The sequence below is a fragment of the Rhinichthys klamathensis genome, unplaced genomic scaffold (assembly GCF_029890125.1).
Source record: "Rhinichthys klamathensis goyatoka isolate OS25496 unplaced genomic scaffold, OSU_Roscu_1.1 h1tg000070l_1, whole genome shotgun sequence".
NCBI classification, from domain to species: Eukaryota; Metazoa; Chordata; class Actinopteri; order Cypriniformes; family Leuciscidae; genus Rhinichthys; species Rhinichthys klamathensis.
In genome coordinates this window covers 198,398-212,590 of record NW_026606613.1, presented here as the reverse complement: position 1 = coordinate 212,590, position 14,193 = coordinate 198,398, and the positions used below count along the sequence as shown (strand labels likewise).

The 14,193-nt window shown below is 46.7% G+C and overlaps 1 non-coding gene across 1 annotated transcript; it reads right to left on the bottom strand.

Moving 5' to 3' along the window:
* Window positions 1–3,068: 3,068 nt before the first annotated feature.
* LOC130085002 (U1 spliceosomal RNA) lies at window positions 3,069–3,234 on the bottom strand. Its single transcript, XR_008807088.1, has one exon. It is a non-coding gene; the product is annotated as a U1 spliceosomal RNA (small nuclear RNA).
* Window positions 3,235–14,193: the final 10,959 nt, after the last annotated feature.

Sequence of the window (14,193 nt, the reverse complement as noted above, 5' to 3'; positions counted from 1 at the left end):
GTGTGCGTGTCATACAACAGGCTCATTGCTGCAATAATGACATTTTCAGCCGCTCAAACTAGGAGCTGAGAAATGTTAAAGAAATGGAGATTAGTCCGGCCTCGGCGGGGACTAAAAAAACACTCTTTTCTCATTTGCCGGTGACGCACGCCCATTGGGGGGCGGGGTAGATTTCTTATAACGTAAAGAAAGCTAGCCGCGGTTTTAGGGCTCGCGGTCTTGATGCTGGCCCGTTTCCTTGACGACTCGCGGACAGAAGGCGGAGGTCCACAGAGCTCGCCTGTTGCGCGGCGGTTGCGCGGGCGCCTCCCAATCGAGGCCGATGCTTTCCACGGCCTGAGAGAGCAGACGCATCAGCTCAGTCTCAATGCCGGCTCTCTTACCAGTGGGCTGGCGGGAAACGCTAGCGGAGGGGAGATGTACGGAGCTCGCCTAATCCTCACTATCGGATGCCAGAAGAGAACACGCCTCGGTGGGTTCGTCAAACTCGTGGATGGACGCGGCGGCAGGCGGCGGCCGTTGTCCGTCAGTGAGCGACTCGAGCGAAGCCGGCGAAGCTGGCGGGCGAACCGGCGAGCTTTGGCGGGCTGGAGAAAGCTCGGGAGCGCGCTGGGCGCGGCGCTTCTTGCGGCGCGGCACCACGGCGGGCTGCGGTGAAGGCTCGGAGAATGATGCCAGGGGAGTCCTCAGAGTCACCATAGGCAAAAGCTCGCAATGAGGGCATCCGCCGTCAGCGAGCGCGAGAGCCGCGTGATCCTCACCCAGGCAGGAAACACAGATGACGTGCCGGTCTCCATCGCTGAGCGGGGCGCGGCACGAGCCACAGGAAGGCATCTTTAAAAAGACGCAGCTCTTTTTGTGAGAGAAGTGTGAGTCGCGTCAAGTAAGCGAGCAAACACTCTCAACAGAGTAAATACACACAGAGTATGAAAGGATATAGAACGCCGGAAAGCGCAGCAGGTACGGCAGTTGAAGGCGGCGAGGCCAGCGACTCCAGAGCTCGTCCCGCTGAAAGGCTTGCTTCGACGGCGCGGCTTCTCACTCCGGATCCAGCGATGCATGTGCTTCGCTGAAGAGGTAAAAATCAGCTTGTATCAGCCTAACGAGCATATTTATAGGGTGAGACCACGCCCCTTCTGGCGGGATGTGACGATATGGGCGCGAATTGCCCCCATTGGTCATTACGTCACGCAGAGTCTCTCTCGATAGGCTGCTGCATTTGCTGCAGAGCAACCAATAGGCACGCGAGCTGTTTCGCCTATGTCTGCTTGCTGCTGCAAAGCGTTTTACATTAATAAAAAATTAAGGATAATTTTTGGCTTCAATATCTCGCGGAAAAGAGTTTTTCCCCTAGCGTAAGCTATTACGCAGTACGAGAGATACTCTCGTAAGAGAACCCCTCTGTTGTTGGTGTGCTTTCTCCTTCAATAGTCTCCTCTTTTTATATTCGCAACTTGATCATTTCGGTCGTTTAGACATCCTGCAGTAGATGGGTGATTCATGAACAATTGCGTAGGCCTATGTCATGTGACAAATGAACGAAAGACTCGGAAGGTAAAGTAATTATTTGTGTTCCCTGTAAATCATTTTTGACTGCATTATAATGATTTCTTAATTCAGAATATGATCAACAATGCGTAGGTGGATGTGATCGGGGAATTTGGCTGTTAAAAGTATAGGCCAACATTAAAGCCACTTAAATGAACGAAATGACTCGAATAAAGATTTGTTCATTTTGAGGAACCAGATCGAACAAGAGAGTCAGTAAAAGGATCCGACCTTCCCCATCACTCAGTCATGACTCGTGAGAGCAGTGGGCGGGGGCGTTATAGGCCTATCTTAATTTTAATCAATGTTTCATCAACAAATTGACTGGATTAATAAATAAGAAGCAAATATAGTTGACAATATATTCAGGACACTGAGGCGCCAACGCGTGAACTGGGTAAGGTTGCACCCATAGACTGTAAAAAATAGGTTGCACCAGCCGTGGCCCGTTTGTAAGTTCTCTCTTAAATTGGAACGTAAAGTCCACACTAGAGGCTTAGTAGCTAGTTTGTAACTAACTCTGTACTTTATTCCGTTGCACCATTTGTTCGTAAGGCAGAACGTAGCTAGTAGATTGTAAGACAGATTTACAAAAGCATACACAAAGGAATGTGCCTGATTGGCCAATATTGTACTGTTCTCTATATAGCTTATGAGTTTCTTAATTTGTGATTTGTAGGATTTGTGCACCTGAAATGAAGATTTTGAAAAGGACTTTTATATGTTTGTGAGAGGAAAATAAAAATAAACTCCTATGTAAAAAAATTCTTAATGACTTTACTGAAATATTCTCTACAAATTCCACTGTCGTTTTGCCATAATAATACTAGATAGGCTATAATACATGTTAAATACTGTATGCACTTAGGCTATCTCAAAGGAAGATAAACAACTGAATATTGAGGGATGCAAACTTGTAACCTTTAAGTAAAATTTGCTTTAAGTTTATTTTAGTTTATCTTATATAAAGGGTTTGTATACAGAAGATTTGTATGCTCTAAAAATGTATTTGTAAATGTATATTTTCTATAAATAATAAATCAATGTTAACTGAATGTGATGTGTGTTTAATAAATTATTTCCTACAGACTAATTTATAAATTATAATTAAGTGTGAGATTTTTAAAACAAGTATAGAAAATATGTTTATGTATAATGTATAACATTATTTACACAACTGAAATCAACATCCTTTTAACGTTAGGTAAGCAAACAAATTTGATCGATTTTATGTTGAATATGTGTTGATTCTATAACGTCGTTTCAACCAACTTAAAATCAACATCGTTACAACGTTAGGAAAGCAAACCAATTGCGTAGATTTTCCGTTAGTTTTGAATGGCGCGTCTGACGTTGATTCAACGTTAATTCGATGAGCAAAACGATGCCGGATCAACGTCGGAGATCAACGTTGTTTCGATGTCATGAGAAACGTCGTTTCCACGTTGATTCAATGTCAGTTTGCTATCTGGGTACTTAATTTCCCCCGATATATGTACTGTTTTCTTTAACCATATGATCAGGGGAGAGCGCGAACGCAGTTACCCATTACCATAAATTTTACAGTCGAGATTCCCGCATGTGAAGAATTCGCAAAGGTCAACGGAGCCGGGTGTGCAATGTCTGAGTCTCGCCTTGGGGCGAACCACCGTCGTGATCATGGTGTCTCCCCTGCCAGGTAAGTATGAGTTCTTTAGCGAGTCTGACTTCAGCAAACACGAGTCTCGGTGACGGTGAGGGACACGTCACTCCATACGAGTCAACGGCAACTGGATGAAGATTCATGTTTCCGCGCGTTTCTATTAAAGTTTAGCTGTTTATCGAGCTTTTAACAGCAGTAGCAACAACAAAAATATATTGTTTTGTTTTATTTTGTTGCGAACAATTTCCCGTGATGCAACAAAAGCGTCCACCAGCCAATGGAACAACAGATGTTCAAAATCAACTTTTAAGAACTCGATGATAAGATTATTGAAACACAAATCGAAAGAAAAGGTTAGACAAGTCACCCTTTTGGGATACACTATTTGAAAAATATTGTTTTTCATCGGTTTTATTATTAAAAAGAAACAGTAACGTAAATCACGCATCATCGCCTACATCACTTCCGGGAAATTAAAACAAGGGCCGCGCAAACAAACTCGCAGTCGCAACAGAATCCCTGCTGATGTTACATGTTTCTTCTCAAAATATATATTTTAGGATATTCTACTATTAGAACCATAGACTGTAAAAAAATATGGACGACGCCCCTTCGCTCTTTTCCATTGGAGATAACTGAAGCCGCCAGTGTCCCGATATGGCGCTGACATATTGGAACTTGAGTCTGCGCAGTAGCGATCTCGGGACCAGACCAGCGCAGTCGTGAGCAGGAAGTAAAGCCGCGAAATCAAGGCCCTCGTTAGTATTGCAGTACCTCGTTAAAATAAGGTAAAACAACTACTAACCACATAGTCAACATTATGAAAAAAAGTCCGTTGGTGCTTCAGTGACTACTTCGCACAGAGAACCTGTCAATCACAGCTGTCAATCAAGATGTCACTGCACTGTTTTTATAGCATCAAATAACTAACTAAAAACTAACTTATTTTAAAAACAAACACTTGAAATTACATCAACGTGATATAAACTACAGTAAATGACAGAAACTATCTTTAGAAAAAAGATATGTGAAGTGTAATTTAATTATTTAGTTGGTCTCACATCCCGTTGAATAACATGGGGAGGCGGGGCTTATGACCTATACTAGGACCGGTCACCAGGGGACGATCGAGACGTTTTGGCTTCACTTTTGAGGGCTTGTGCGGCACGCTTGATTAGAACAATTTTATAAATCTGTGCGTGAGCGTGTTGTTTTAAAACAGTCCGCCAGAGGGCAGGGGAGGAAGAGTCTCAGTCAGCTGCTGTGTTTGATGAACTGCCTGTGTAACAAACATGTGAACAACTCGAGTTTACAACAGTAAAGTTTCTTAAAATATATTCTTGAGAAAAAACCTGTCGCTTCAGCAGGGATATTTGACATATATAGACAGTTTTGCGCTCTTCTCAGCGAGTTTATAGCAGCTATATGAGGGAAAACAGATAAATGTTCTCTGTCAACAGTGAGAAATTTTTAGAAAATTACTCGGTTACTATCGTAACCTCAGTTCCCTGAGATAGGGAACGAGTATTGCGTAGCTATACGCAGTGGGGAAACTCCTTTTCCTCGATTTACTGAAGCCTATATGTAAAACGCATTTGCAGCTGCACAGCTAGCACACTGAGCGTCTGACCCGCTCATAGGCTGTGCTGCAGCAACTGCACATCCAATGGCGCGGGCGAATCTGACGCACGACCAATAAGCTAGCCCAACATCAGAGCCCGTCGAGGGGGCATGGCCCAGCCTATATATACCCCCGAATTCGCCATTATAGCAGGTTTATACGACTGAAGCGACAACTTCACTAGTTACCATAGTGCGGCCGGCTACGCAATACTCGTTCCCTATCTCAGGGAACTGAGGTTACGATAGTAACCGAGTAGTTCCCTTTCGAACGGTCACTTCGTATTGCGTAGCTATACGCAGTGGGGACACCATGCAAAACGCCGCACCCTGAGTAACTGGTTGTCCTGCCACTCAGGACCCCTGAGCTAACAGAACAAGCCAGAACCCAATAACATATGCATATACATGTATATATAACAGACCAGACACAGTCGGGTCTGAATAATATATATATATAAGTCAGTAACCACTAACAGAATATACTAACAAAACCAGACACCGTCGGGATTATTAGTATAACCTTATTACCGGCCGAAGCGGGTTTATATAAATATGTATGTGATTATGCACAGTAATTTTTGTAGATAAGACCAGCCACTGTCAGGTCTCAATCATACCGAAAGCACCTTCGCCTGCAGGGAAGGTACCTCCATATTATAGAACTTCATAAATGTGGAAGGCGAGGACCAGCCGGCCGCATCACAAATATCTTGAATGGGAAAACCAGAAGACCAAGGTTCGAATGGGCCTTGACACCTATGGGGCAAAACTGACCCACTGCGGTGTAGGCCAAAGAGATGGCATCCACTATCCATCTAGACAGTCTTTGCTTAGTGACTGGATCACCCTTAGATCGGCCCCCAAAGCAGACAAACAGCTGTTCTGATTGTCTAAAAGACTAGGAACGTTCCAAATAGATTCTCAACGCCCTGACAGGGCAGAGAAGATTAACCTCCCCATCCTCAGCAGAAGGGGGAAGGGCTAATAGCGTAATAACTTGTGCTCTAAACGGCATTGAGAGCACCTTGGGCACATAACCATGCCTGGGTTTGAGAATGACTCTGGAGTCATCCAATCCAAACTCCAAACATGCAGGACTCACTGAGAGGGCCTGCAGATCTTCCACTCGCTTGATAGATGCCAATGCCAACAGGAGAGCAGTCTTTAGCGAAAGTGGTTTTAGATCAACCGACTGGAGCGGCTCAAAAGGTGGTCCCCTCAGGGCCCTAAGGACCGTGCAGAGGTTCCAAGGCGGCACCGAAGGGGGCCTGGAGGGGTTAATCCTCCTAGCACCCTTCAGAAACTTTACCACCAGGTCATTCCTTCCTAGTGATTGGCCAGCAACCAGAGCATGATGCGCTGTGATGGCTGCCACATACACTTTGAGCGTGGACGGGGTGCGGCCCGCGTCCAGTACCTCCTGCAGGAAGGAGAGCACCACCGAAACCTCGCATGACTCTGGGTCAATACGATTTCTCGAGCACCAGCTGGAAAAACCCGACCACTTTAAAGCATAAAGGCGCCGAGTAGACGGGGCCCTTGCTTCATAGATAGTGCTTAAAGGGTCATGAAACCCCCCTCTTTCAGCTGAAGTCTAGCTCACAATCTTTTTGAAAAATGCAACTTAAATGGGCGTGGATGGCTGTGAGAAGGGGTGTGGTATGGCCATCACTGTCATCGCCAGTATCCCATGCATATCGACTGTCACTAAAAGCAGTGGTAAAACGTGAGGAAATGCTAGATTTTTTTTATAGCTGGCAAAGTTAAAGTTTAATGAAATACGACACTTTATTATTGTCCTTTCAAAAGTAACTGAATGCCCTGCTATATTAGCCTACAGTAATCATAATTCTATTGAGAACATATTAATGTAGGCTACATGTATAATTATAATGTTATTATAAAATATATAGTTGTTTATATAGACACTATAAATACATATATTTGAAAATTATTAATTTTCCGCTTAAAAAAAACGTTACGTGCATAGCTAGATCTACGCGCCCCCTGAACCCCCATAATAAAGATGGCTCTGTGGAGGTGGATGACGTCTCATTTTTTGACACACACACACACACACCTCTGAAGGGATAGAAAAGTCCTCGGGACTTGGTACCGCATCACTCGCAAGACGCAACCTGCATTGGTCGTCAACAAGGCGAAGTCCACCATTCTCCAATTCTCGAAGCTCTCTCTCTCGAAAAATGTTTGAGGCACACACGTTTAGATGTGTCCGTGGTTGATGGAAAACCAACCGCCCAGAGCCAGAGTCTAGCCCGGGCAGCATCGCGGGGAAACATATTCAACCCAATTGGACTTTTGCACCACGAAAACAAACACTTGCGTGCGTCCCATGATTGCCTCTCTCATCTACTACGCGATATCACAGTTTGACATGTCACTGGAAAGATCCACGTGGTGTCATGAATAATTAAGAGACAGTGTCTTCTCATAGGATATGAAAACTCAGTCTCATTAATAATTATGAGACACCGATGAGTCATCAACGCACTCACAGTGCACTGCCACGTCACAGCCTGTGACGTGGACACGATGAAGATTTTAAACCCGGAAGACAAAAAAAGCGGGAAAAAACTCAAATTTAACCATTTTAACCCTGCTATTAAATCTAACTGATGCTAACATTGTCTTCAATGGTGTTCAACACATACCTCTGATAAAATCTGGTTTGGGGTTTCATGACCCTTTAAGACCCTGTCAGGAAGGTCCCCGGATACCCGTTTAGGGGCCACACATGGAGGGCCCATAAATCGGGTCGGGGATGCCACATCGTTCCGTTGGCCTGTGTGAGGAGATCCTTCCTCATCGGAACAGGCCAGGGGGTCGTGTCTGACAACTGAACCAGTTCCGGAAACCATGGTCTGGATTTCCAGAGAGGAGCCACCAGAAGGACTGGGCATCCGCTCTCCCTGACCCGCTCGATAACCTGTGGGATCATCGAGACGGGGGGAAACGCATAAAGGGGGCGGCTGGGCCAGAGATGAGCCAGCGCATCCCTGTTCTTCGAGAAGAACACCCTGCAGTGGGTGTTGGCTCTCGAGGCGAAAAGGTCGACTTCGGCCTCGCCGAACCTCTCCCATATTAGTCTGACCGTCTGAGGGTTCAGGGACCACTCACCTAGGGGAGTGTTGCCCCTTGAGAACATATCCGCGCCCACATTCTGGACGCCCGGGACATGCGCTGCTCTCAGAGAGCTCAGATTGGCTTGTGCCCACATGAGGAGGTCCCTCGCCATAGCATACAGGTTGCCTGACCTGATGCCACCCTGGCGATTTATGTAGGCCACCACAGACATGTTGTCTGTACGGACCAAGACGTGGTGACCCCTGAGGTTTGACAGAAAAGCTTTCAGGGCCAAACCAACTGCTTTCTTTTCCAGACAGTTGATATGTAAGCTCTGCTCCGTGCTCAACCAGAGGCCGGAGGCAGGCTTGCCCTCGTGCAGCGCTCCCCAACCCATGTTGGATGCGTCTGTAAAAAACACTTTCCTCCTGGAAACTATCCCCATGGTCACCCCCTTGCGGTACCAGTCCTGAGCCCGCCAGGGAATCAGTGTTCTCAAACATCCTTGATTCACCATAATGCGCAGGCTGCCTGACTGCCATGCATGGGTTGGCACACGGCGTTTCAGCCAGTGCTGCAGCAGGCGCATGTGCAGTAATCCCATGTGGAGTACTGATGATGCAGCTGCCATTAGACCAAGCAGTCTCTGAAACCTCTTCAGAGGCGCGCCCTGAATGCAGCTACCAGTGTCTGCACAGAGAGCGCACGCTCTTGAGTGAGCCGCGCTTTCATTGTCACCGAGTCTAAAACTGTGCCCAGAAAGACCACAGTCTGGCTGGGATTCAGTTCGCTTTTGGCAACATTGATTGTGAGACCCAAGCATTTTAGATGGCTGAGAATCAAATCCCTGTGAACTATTAGTTCGTCTCTCGACTGCGCTAGCACCAGCCAGTCGTCGAGATAATTCAGCACACGCACTCCCTGGCTTTTCAGCGGGGAGAGCGCTGCATCCATACATTTCGTGAATGTACGGGGTGCCAGAGCCAGACCGAACGGCAGAACGGTGTATTGATATGCCCTTCCCTCGAAGGAGAATCTCAAAAATGGCCTGTGACGAGGGTCGATCTGAATATGAAAGTATGAATCTTTCAGATCCATTGAAACAAACCAGTCCCCCGGGCGAACCTGCGCGAGAATCTGTTTGAGTGTTAACATTTTGAAAGGCCGTCTCATGAGAGCCCTGTTCAAACGCCTCAGATCTAGTATGGGTCTGAGTCCGCTGTCTTTCTTTGGAATTAGGAAATAGCGGCTGTAAAACCCAGAATACATTAGCGCGGGAGGGACTGACTCTATCGCTCCTTTTGCTAATAATTCCTGAACTTCGGTGCGAAGCACGTGATTCACGCCACTTCTCACCGATGATGTCTCGATAACCGCCTGGAATTTCGGGGGTCTGCGAGCGAATTGGAGCGAGTAGCCTCGCTTTATAGTGTTTATGACCCAACTCGACACACCAGGGATGGCTTGCCAGGCCATCACTCGTGTGGCTAGGGCGTGACACACTGAATGGGGGGGACTGCCTAACATAGGGGGACCTGATACCCTTATAATGTGATTTGTGCACATACTGAGTGTTTGACTGACTATATAGGCTTTTGCCCGGGGGGAAGTCAGTGTTACAACAGGGCGGGGGCCGCCTAGTGAAGGGGGACCGTGAACCTGTGTGTTGTGATTGTGAAACATGCTCTTTTTGTGCTTTATTTGGGTCGCCGTGAAAACGGCGTTTGTTTGCAGAGACGCGCTCACTGCTGCGGGCCTGTTTACAATAATAAAATCCCCAGCCGCCTGAACTGAACAGGGAGCTGTGGGAAGTTTTGCTGGTTTCTTCGAGGGTGGTCCGGCTAGCGCGAGACACGAGCCCTCTCTCTTTCCCCTCCGTGCTAGGACGACTTCGGAGGCGCCTGGTCGGCCATGGCGCTGGGACGAGGGCCTTGACGCCTGGGGAGCGGGTAGCGCTTCGCAGGCCTTGACTGGCACTGGGTATCAGCCGCAGGGCGGGGCTGAGAGGCCTGTTTCGCCGGCTTGGCTGGATGAGGCGAAGGCGGAGGTTTGGGCTTGCTGGACGCAGAGCTCGAACGTTTCGGCAAGAAGTCAAGTCAAGTCAAGTCACCTTTATTTATATAGCGCTTTTTACAATACAGATTGTATCAAAGCGCTTCACAGTGATAACATGAAAACAATATAACAAAAACAATATAACAATATAACAAAGTTTGTTTCTAAAAGAAATTGCGTCAACGTCCACCTTAAGTAAGGCAGATCAATAATATTATTGAATATTAAATGTTAAATGTCCCCAACTAAGCAAGCCAAAAGCCAAGGCAACAGTGGCAAGGAACCAAAACTCCATCAGGTGACAGAATGGAGAAAAAAACCTTGGGAGAAACCAGACTCAGTCGGGGGGCCAGTTCTCCTCTGGCCAACGAAGGAACAGTGCATGATTCGGGCAGCATTACAAGTCAGATTGGATCGGAACATTTAGAGTATTTTTTGGAAGTCCAAGTATGCACGCCGGTCTTAAGACGAGTTGTTGAGGATCAGTGGCGTCCACCATAGAGAGTCCATATCGCCCGTGTTAAGTCGTCACTTCATAGGCTTTGTGATTGGAGCATCTGAAGTCTCCGTGAGAGGCTGGATACAAACTGGAGCTGACGAACGCCATTTTCTCGGGACTCGCGTCCCGAGATAACAGCAGAAAAGCAAAGGGAAAATAATTAGCGTAGCTGCTGTTCATAATGATGATTTCCATAACACAGGCGTAAAAGACAAAACATGCGTAAAAGACAAAACATGAAGTGTCGCATGGCCTGGGACGCTTTCTGTGCCTCCGTGTACCTCTCCGAGAATCCCTTCACCGCCGGGCCGAAGAGACCGGAGCTGGACACCGGAGCGTCGAGAAACCTCGTTTTGTCGGCCTCCTTGATCTCGGTGAGGTTAAGCCAAAGATGGCGCTCGAGCACGACCAAACTAGCCATGTTTCTGCCGATGGCTTGTGCTGTAGACTTAGTAGCACGCAGCGCTAAGTCCGTAGCACTCCTCAGGCCCCGAAAGGTCTCCGGGTCCGGGCCAGCCTCGTCCATGGACTGGAGGAGTTTGGCCTGGTAGACCTGCAACACGGCCATCGTGTGCAGGGCCGATGCAGCCTGGCCGGAGGCGGCGTACGCGCGTCCAGCGAGGGCTGAGGTGTTACGGCAGGGTTTGTTGGGATGAGCGGCTCTAGCTCGCCAGCTAGCTGCAGTGTTCGGGCAAAGATGAGCTGCCACGGCCTCTTCGAGGGGCGGCAAAGACTCATAACCCTTTTCCGCTGCGCCATCCACGGAGGAGAGCGTCGCGGAAACTGCGGATCCCACACGTGCTGAGTAAGGAGCGCGCCAGGCCTTGGTTAGCTCCTCGTGGACCTCAGGGAAAAATGGCGCCGGTTTGTGACGCGGGGCCTGCTGGCGCCCCTCCAGAAACCATCCATCCAGCCGACTACGAGGCGGCTCCTCGGGCGAGGCCCACTTGAGGTCGAGGTCCGCGACGGCCTTCGTCAGGATCCGAAGCATTTCGGCGTCGGAGTTCGTCCTGGTCGCTAATCCACTGGCCACCAATTGAGAAGCGGTGACGGGGTCGCGAGAGCCCTGCCACTCCTCCTCAGAAGCGGCAATGGATATGCTGTCGTCGCGCTCGAGAGATCCGCCGACGGAGACGAGGCCCGCCACGTGTGGGGGGGGGCGCTGGTCTCCTGCGAACAGGACCGGTGATGGCGTTTGAGTCGGAGAAAGTGAAGCACGCGGGGACGCGGCTGGCGTGCGTTCACAAATCTCCATACCCTCCGGTTGCCGTTGGCTGCGACGCTTCTTCTTCCTCGGAATGGAAAGCGTGGTTGAAGCGGCCTCGCCGTCCCGGGAGAGAGCTAGCCGATTGCGCAGCACGGAGATAGGCATGCTGTCGCAGACCTCACATCCGCCGGCAGAGAGAGCAAAATCTGCTATAATGGCGAATTCGGGGGTATATATAGGCTGGGCCACGCCCCCTCGACGGGCTCTGACGTTGGGCTAGCTTATTTAGCTACGTTGGGTGCGTCAGATTCGCCCGCGCCGTTGGATGTGCAGTTGCTGCAGCACAGCCTATGAGCGGGTCAGACGCTCAGTGTGCTAGCTGTGCAGCTGCAAATGTGTTTTACATATAGGCTTCAGTAAATCGAGGAAAAGGAGTTTCCCCACTGCGTATAGCTACGCAATACGAAGTGACCGTTCGAAAGGGAACGTAAAGTAGACGTTATAATATAATTATAATATTCCGCCGATATTGTTTATCTGTTTTTGTGACAAATTAATATTATTTTTTTTTTAAATCCATATTGTTTATTAAGTTCCACTAACTGTAAAGAAGCTACAAAGGAATGTATCTACCACATTGTTAGTCACCATGAAATCAAATTCGATGATTCTTATTTTTTATGAAATATGTATTTTTTTTTTATTCATGTCCCTCGTAATCTTTTATCAGAATAACTTCCTCTTGCAGTGACATCTCTGATGATGTGTTTTCTGGCGCGAGGGCGGGGCAACCTGTCACTCACATGAGATCCACCAATAGTAAACCACAACCATCCATTCAATTCCCCATGGACAAAATCAAGCCCCGCCCACATTTGTTCTTGTTCCAGAAGCCGCTTCACTCTGATATCCGTCACAATAGGAAAGAAAAGACTATAGCAGCTTTGTTTCATGCTGACTTTTAAATAAAACTAAAATATAATGTTGAAAAGCATATGACTTTGTCATTATGACATTAATTATCTCACCCTCATGTTGTTTCAAACCCTGAAAACTTGTGTTTATTTTCAGAACACAAATGAAGATATTTTTAATGAAATCTGAGAGCTTTCTGTCCCTCCTCTAACAGCAACCATACGCAGCAAGAACTAATGAGGTTCATTTTCATGTTACACAGCACGTTTGAGCTTGTGCATGAACCAAAGGAAAACAATCTGCAAACTTTTGGGGTCCTGCAGCAATATCACAATCTGCTGATTATGAAGGATAAAAAAAAAAAAAAAAAAAAAAAAAAAATCAAGGCTCTTTAAATTGAATTCTTGGTTTCATTCAGCAATGTCACATTATTTGGGTAAAACTGGTAGTGCATGTTGTAAACCATAAAACCTCTTCACATCTATCATATAATCAGGGTTCCCACACCTCGGTTAACTTCAAATTCAAGGACTTTTATAGGTCCAATACCCTTAAAGGGGTGGTTGATTATGATTTCACTTTTCTAACTTTAGTTAGTGTGTAATGTTGCTGTTTGAGCATTAACAACATCTGCAAAGTTACACCGCTCAAAGCAAAGGGAGATGTTTGCTTTTAAAGAAATCGTTTTTTAAGGACTACAACAAACGGCTGGTAGGAACTACACCAGCTTCCTCCCGGGTTAGTGACATCACTAACCCTAAAATTTACATAAACCCCAACCCCGGGAACACGAGAAGAGGAAGAGCTGTTGTAGTCACTCTGTGTGCATCTCTCAACAGTTCCTATACTAGCAATTTATAGATTATCCTGACAGAATATGCTAATTGAAGATAATTAACTCCACAACAGCAATATAAATTCATCAACTAACCATTCAGAGATGTCCTGTTGTCTACATGTTGTCACTTCTTCTTAGTCTCTCCATCTTTGTCTGACTCTGGTTTAAACTTAAAAGGCAGAACAGTTTCTGACATTTTAGCGTGTGTCTGCGTGAGGTAATCGGAGCTGCTAACACACACACTCTTGAAGCTCCGCCCACTGTGTCGGGAGCTGCAGCTCATTTGCATTTAAAGGGCCAGACACAAAACGGTGCGTTTTTGCTAACCCTCAAAAAGTGACAACTTTAACATGCTATATAAAAATATCTGTGGGATATTTTGAGCTAAAACTTCACATACACACTCTGGGGACATCAGAGATTTATTTTACATCTTGTGAAAAGGGCATTATACCACCCCTTTAAATTCAAGGATGTGTGGGATGTTAATGTGGAGACACATTTCAAGTGAGAGTACGGTTACATTGTGTTACCTTGTAAGATATTTGTTAGTTTTGTGAACATCATGGCAACGTACAACACAAACTCGCGCGGGAAACACTTAACGTAGCGTGTAAATGCCCATAACTAACGTAAATCAAGCAAAGGACACGAAGTGTTGGCGAAATAACACAATAGCGGACTGGAGAGTATAATATGGAATATTTTACAGAAAACTTCTTGCAAAAAATAAATAAATTCAAGCACTTTCAAGGACCTGTAACTATGTATGTTTATTTACA